This window comes from Petromyzon marinus, chromosome 42, assembly GCF_048934315.1.
Source record: "Petromyzon marinus isolate PM22_M1 ecotype Great Lakes invasive population chromosome 42, UKy_Petmar_22M1.pri1.0, whole genome shotgun sequence".
In the NCBI taxonomy this organism is placed as follows: domain Eukaryota; kingdom Metazoa; phylum Chordata; class Hyperoartia; order Petromyzontiformes; family Petromyzontidae; genus Petromyzon; species Petromyzon marinus.
Genome location: NC_133708.1, coordinates 11,023,089 through 11,030,532, shown reverse-complemented (window position 1 = coordinate 11,030,532; position 7,444 = coordinate 11,023,089).

Genomic DNA, 7,444 nt, shown 5'->3' with positions numbered 1-7,444 from the left:
GAGCTCTTACCCGGTGAGACAAAATAAAGTTGGTGACGACGATGTCAGCTCGGATGGCTATACATGTCATACAATCTCGCGATAAACCATTAAATATATGGATGTATGTTCAACTTCATTCGCACCGTACGTATACAACCGTGCTAATCGGAGGTGCGGAGGATGGACAGCAAACTAAACAGTAAATAGGACCAATAATTTTGTTTGAACAACTGTTTCCGCTTCATGGATGGTGACATTCAGTTTTACAATCTGGCCAAGGCTTTCGCTTTTTCATACTGTCATGGGCAGCGTTTACTTCCTCAAGTGTGACGTTGAACTCGCTCTGCATCATCTGAAATGTGCTTTCATTCCTAGCCTTTATTTTCTATATTTCAATTTGTAAACACTGTATAATTAACCCAGTAACTTTTAGCCTGAAAAAACCCGTTCTACTTCCATTGTACTCCAATTATCAAACTATTTACTGTTTCCGCGCTCCCATTGCTTGCCGTGACATCGTCTACTATTTAGGGTTGAATACTGTTTTCATAATCACGGTTTGTACAACACATTTGCAAAACAATTGCAGATATTTGATAAAGCCCACAACCGAGAAATATTTCAGAGCATGCATATCCAGGGCAGTTCTTGATGGTGGACCAAGATGGAATTAATATAGTGGTGGACAAGAGCAGGTGCATATTATCTAGAGCAGTGGTTCTTAACCTTGTTGGAGGTACCGAACCCCACCAGTTTCATATGCGCATTCACCGAACCCCTCTTTAGTGAAAAATAAAATGTGATTTTTTTCAAATTCAAGACGTAGATATGTTTTTTACTAGTACACAAAATGAGCCGTGCATGAACATTACCTTGTTCAAAGAATAAAACCAACACAATGCATAAACTCACAACAAATTACATACCTGGAAATCAATGTGACTTCTGCTGTTGCCTTTGAGAGATCAGTTCAGATATGCGTGGCTTCACCTTGGCAAGTGCCACTCTCATGTCATTTTCACAGCAAAGTCTGTTCCTTTTCTTCGTTTTTATGTCCAGCATCCTCGAAAAGGATTGCTCACAAAGATATGTTGTAACAAATGGTATAAAAAAATCCAGGGCTTTCTTAGCAATAACTGGATACTTGTTCATTTGTCGACACCAAAACGTTGAGAGCGTTGTTGTTCTGAAGAGTTGCTGTTGAACCTGGCTCTGCTGAATTTCAATGATTTCGTCGAGGAATTCATCATTGACATCTGCTGTTTCAACAGCAAACGTGAACGGCTGTCTCACCCATGCTGGATATGACTCTCTTGTAGGGAAATATCCGTCGAGAGACTTTGCAAGCTCATCTAAGTGCGTGGCAATTGTTTGCTTCAGTTCCGTGGATACAGAAATATCTCCGATTCCAGACACATCTTCGATCTTACTTGCACAGTCGTCCAGAAGCGGGAAGTTTGCGAAGTTATTGTTCTCTGTTCGTGGTTTCCATAACGGTAGCTTTTTTTGAAAAGCCTTCAGGTGTTCTTCCGCTTCCATGATATTGACTCCACCACCCTGCATCTGCTGATTGAGATGATTGAGAGCTGCGAATATATCAGCCATGTACGCTAAAATGAGAATGAACTCAGGATTTTTGAAGCAATCTGCATGGCAGTGTTGGTGCTCTTGCAAAAACAGGGCTAATTCCACACGCATGGCAAAAACACGATTCAGCACCTGTCCCCGGGATAACCACCGAATATTGGAATGGAGCAGAAGTACCTCAAATTCAGAGCCCATTTCTTTACACAGCTCACTGAAGATGCGGTGCCTCAGAGCACTTTTTCGCACATAGTTCACACATTCCACCACAGTTTTTAATACTTCTGTCATTTTTGGAGGTAAGGTTTTTGTTGCCAACGCATGCCTGTGCAGAATACAATGCGTCACAATGATGTGTGGTGCATCGGCCTTTACTAGCGCACCAAAACCAGACTTTCTTCCCAGCATGACTGGAGCTCCGTCCGTACAAACTGCAGAAACCATATCCCATGAAAGATTGTTGTCTCTGAAGAAGTCATCCACAAGCTTCTTCACATCGGCTGCCTTCGTTGTTGTTGTAAGAGGCTTACAAAATAAAAACTCTTCTTTTATCATGTCGTCTTTCACATAGCATACAAAAACAGCAAGCTGGCTTAGATCAGAAACGTCTGTGGTTTCGTCGAGTTGAAGGCTGAATTTTGCCGGGCTTGAAATCAGATCCGCGACTACTTGAGCCAAGATGTCTTTACTCATGTCTTCTATTCTGTCACTGACGGTGTCATTTGAAAGGGGAATTTGGGATAATTTACCTTCGGCCGCTGTTCCGAGTATCAGATTCGCCATCTTTAATGCAGCTGGTTTCACAAGTGTTTCACCAATGGTGTGTGGCTTGCCCTGCTTTGCGATCAGGTAAGCAACTTCGTACGATGCTGTCAGGATCGGTTTGTTAACAGGTACAAATCCAAGAGCAGGCAGAGTGGCCCTTTCATCGAATCTGGCTCTCTTCACCCTGAATTCAGCAAGTGTTGTGTTCTTGTATTCCCCGTCTCCATGCAGCTTCAAGAAGTGTTCCTTTAGTTTTGCCGGTGCAAGACTAGAGTTGCTCAACTTGGCGTTGCAAATCATGCAGATAGGACGCTCACTCCCATCACGTTCCGTGATACATGAGAATCCATGTTGTACATATTCGTCCGACCACTTTCTTCTTTTGCCCGACATAGTTAGTATGGATAAAATATTAAAGAAATCACACGACGTACGACAACAACAGTCACACGTTGACTACTGAGTACGCACTAAATTCCCCGCAGCGCTGATTGGCCAAGCAGTGTAGCATGATCATCTGCAGCCAGTGATGGCCAAGCGGGCCGTGTGTGTCATCACAAATTTACACAATAATTCAAGTGTGTCCGGACCTCCGTGGCGGGGGCTCTGCCGAACCCCTGAGATCGACTCACCGAGCCCCTGGGGTTCGATCGAACCCAGGTTAAGAACCACTGATCTAGAGCATTTGGCTCCTATAAATGTCCACGTGATAAGCCACTTCGTTGATCTATGCTTTGTGGCCAGGTCGAGGTGATTCGTTTATATACTAGGACATATGGTGTGGAAACATGGATGTTGACAACGAAAATGGAACAATATCTCAAAAGTCTTCAAAGAGGTATGGAGAGTTTGCATACGTGAAATTACACTGAGATGCAGAGAAAGGATCATATGGAGAAGAAAACATACATAAGTTAGATTCATATAAAAGTGAGTGCTTTTTGGTAGGAGACATCACGAGAAGAACGATGAAATGATGGTGTTTTGAGATTAACAATGGAGTAATCAAATCAGTTAGTATGCAGGAACTAAGTGGATTGGTGCGTCGCGAGACCGTTAGATATCCCAGTTGTTTGTAAGAGGCCTTCATCCAGTAGTTGATAGACCATGGCTGGCGAAGATGATGCTGAAGAGTCAAGCTCTTTGCACTATAGCTGCACACCAAAAGAACTTGAGCCGTTGCTTATATATGACACGTCCGGGGTTATTAAGGAGCCTTTGACCTACTGAAGGTTTACCCATAATAATTATTTTAATCCACGCAGACCGCCAGACTCATGTGCAGATCAAGATAATCGCAGGGAATTAAATAAACTACCAGACGCCCAGCCAGAGGCATTGGTTATCTGAAATGTGGTGTGAACTTTTCAACCAAAACATGTTTCTGCACATTCGAGAAAGCAGACGTTGATATCGCCACGACACATTTTTTTGCGTGACATTTTTGGTAACTTTGATTCAAATACTTATTCAAATACTGATTTTGATCATTTTTTTTTTACCTGCGTCTAAATTGAGGTTATTAAATGAACAATAAGATGTTTCATATTCGTTATTTATCTGAGTCCAAAAAGGTGAAGGTACGCATTTAATTTTTGGATTATGTCACAGTGGCTGCATGCCCAGATTCTAAACAATAGGGCAGCATAATCTTAGCTCTTTCGGTAAAGTCACGTTGAAGGGAAACAATAAAATAATAAAATATATATAAAACAATACAAAAATTATCACGACGTTTCGACCATAACACAAACGGTCGTCATCAGGTTTGTGTTATGGTCGAAACGTCGTGAGAATTTTTTTATTGTTTTATATATATTTTATTATTTTATTGTTTCCCTTCAACGTGACTTTACCGAAAGAGCTAAGCATATGAATTACTGCAGTCACGAAAGCTTTAAATCAAAATAAGGCAGCAATCATCGTTGCTCATGGTCTTGAGGAAGTGTTGGAAATTCCACGTTCCTGTGGCAGGAACCACTAATCTTACCGAGGTCTAGATGTTTGTGTGCTGCAATGAGTGCTGTTCAACACGACGTTTCGCTCCACGTGCTGGGTGCTTCTCCAGGAAATTAATTCAGTTCCTTTTTTTTGTTGCAACAAAACAAGAGCCTTGTATAAGGCACAGACCGCAACGAGGGGGTGGGGGTTACCAGAACTCGGCAGACTGAGGTCCGGCCTCAATCATTCTGGGTCCATAGATGGGGCAGGAGATTTGGGTCACTACCCAGCACACACGTGGTGACTGCGCGCGGGAGCGTCGGTTATTATTTATTCAGTTCCTTCTTAATTTCTCGCAGCACATGGAGCGAAAAGTCGTCGTGCCAAAACAACGCCGCCCCTTAGACCTGAACGCAGACTCGGTTGCTCAACGCGCTCGCAAGCACTTGAAGCAAAACCACAGCATCACATCACACAACACGCATATTAGGAAGCCACTGGAGCTATGGCACTTTTAAATCGAGATTGAAAATAATTTCTTTAGAGGCGCTTTTTGTGCTTAGTTTGGTTGTCCTTTGGGGCCGTCCATAAATGACGTCACGCGATTTTGGACGATTTTTGCCCCCCCCCCCTTGTCACACGGCGTCACAAAAAGTCAGACCCCCCCTCAAATATGACGTCACAAAGCTCTGCCCGCCACCCCCCAAAAATAAAACATGCTTCAAATCGCTTTAAACTTTTGTCATTATAGTGCGTATTTCATGTGGCGCTGCACTCTGATGTTGTAGGAGAAAACATTTATTAAAAATTATATTTAATTAAGTAGAACGTGTTGTCTCTATTTAAAGTTGCGCATTTTGATGTGACGTCACATTTCTCAACCCCCCCCCTCGTCACACATTGTCACAAATGTCTGAACCCCCCCCCCCAGGTGCGTGACGTCATTTATGGACGGCCCCTATGTACGGTGTGAATGAAGTTCAACACACATGCATACATACAACGCGAAGACACATTGGACGGCTAGACAGTATAACCGCGAAAAACATGAAGCACAGTCATCAAAACTATTAACGTAATGTTTGACATACGGAAAAAAACATCTTATTACAGTACTAGACCATGAAAGCAAAATTAATTTCGGCCTTGTTAAGCATCCACTTTCCAAAACCTTTTAGGCCAGTGGTTCTTAAGCTGACAATGTTTGATTAAACGAGTGGTTCTTAACCTGATAATGTTTGATTAAACCAGTGGTTCTTAAGCTGATAATGTTTCATTAAACCAGTGGTTCTTAAGCTGATAATGTTTGATTAAACCAGTGATTCTTAAGCTGATAATGTTTCATTAAACCAGTGGTTCTTAAGCTGATAATGTTTGATTAAACCATGGTTCTTAACCTGACAATGTTTCATTAAACCAATGGTTCTTAACCTGACAATGTTTGATTAAACCAATGGTTCTTAACCTGACAATGTTTTATTAAACCAGTGGTTCTTAACCTGATAATGTTTGATTAAACCAGTGGTTCTTAACCTGACAATGTTTGATTAAACCAGTGGTTCTTAATCTGGCAATGTTTAATGAAACAAGTGGTTCTTAACCTGACAATGTTTGATTAAACCAGTGGTTCTTAACCTAGCAATGTTTCATTAAACCAGTGGTTCTTAAGCTGATAATGTTTGATTAAACCAGTGGTTCTTAACCTGACAATGTTTGATTAAACCAGTGGTTCTTAAGCTGACAATGTTTCATTAAACCAGTGGTTCTTAACCTGATAATGTTTGATTAAACCAGTGGTTCTTAACCTGACAATGTTTGATTAAACCAGTGGTTCTTAACCTGACAATGTTTCATTAAACCAGTGGTTCTTAAGCTGACAATGTTTAATAAAACCAGTGGTTCTTAAGCTGATAATGTTTAATGCAACCAGTGGTTCTTAACCTGATAATGTTTGATTAAACCAGTGGTTCTTAAGCTGACAATGTTTAATGAAACCAGTGGTTTTTAAGCTGACAATGTTTAATTAAACCAGTGGTTCTTAACCTGACAATGTTTGATTAAACCAGTGGTTCTTAAGCTGATAATGTTTAATTAAACCAGTGGTTCTTAACCTGACAATGTTTTATTAAACCAGTGGTTCTTAACCTGACAATGTTTGATTAAACCAGTGGTTCTTAACCTGATAATGTTTAATGCAACCAGTGGTTCTTAACCTGATAATGTTTGATTAAACCAGTGGTTCTTAAGCTGACAATGTTTAATGAAACCAGTGGTTCTTAACCTGACAATGTTTGATTAAACCAGTGGTTCTTAACTTGATAATGTTTGATTAAACCAGTGGTTCTTAACCTGACAATGTTTGATTAAACCAGTGGTTCTTAACCTGACAATGTTTGATTAAACCAGTGGTTTTTAAGCTGACAATGTTTAATTAAACCAGTGGTTCTTAACCTGACAATGTTTGATTAAACCAGTGGTTCTTAACCTGATAATGTTTGATTAAACCAGTGGTTCTTAACCTGACAATGTTTGATTAAACCAGTGGTTCTTAACCTGACAATGTTTCATTAAACCAGTGGTTCTTAAGCTGACAATGTTTGATTAAACCAGTGGTTCTTAACCTGATAATGTTTGATTAAACCAGTGGTTCTTAACCTGATAATGTTTAATGAAACCAGTGGTTCTTAAGCTGACAATGTTTGATTAAACCAGTGGTTCTTAAGCTGACAATGTTTGATTAAACCAGTGGTTCTTAACCTGACAATGTTTTAAAACCAGTGGTTCTTAAGCTGACAATGTTTAATAAAACCAGTGGTTCTTAAGCTGATAATGTTTAATCAAACCAGTGGTTCTTAACCTGATAATGTTTGATTAAACCAGTGGTTCTTAAGCTGATAATGTTTAATCAAGCCAGTGGTTCTTAAGCTGATAATGTTTAATGAAACCAGTGGTTCTTAACCTGACAATGTTTGATTGAACCAGTGGTTCTTAAGCTGACAATGTTTAATGAAACCAGTGGTTCTTAACCTGATGTTTCATTAAACCAGTGGTTCTTAAGCTGATAATGTTTGATGAAACCAGTGGATCTTAAGCTGACAATGTTTAATGAAACCAGTGGTTCTTAAGCTGATAATGTTTAATGAAACCAGTGGTTCTTAACCTGACAATGTTT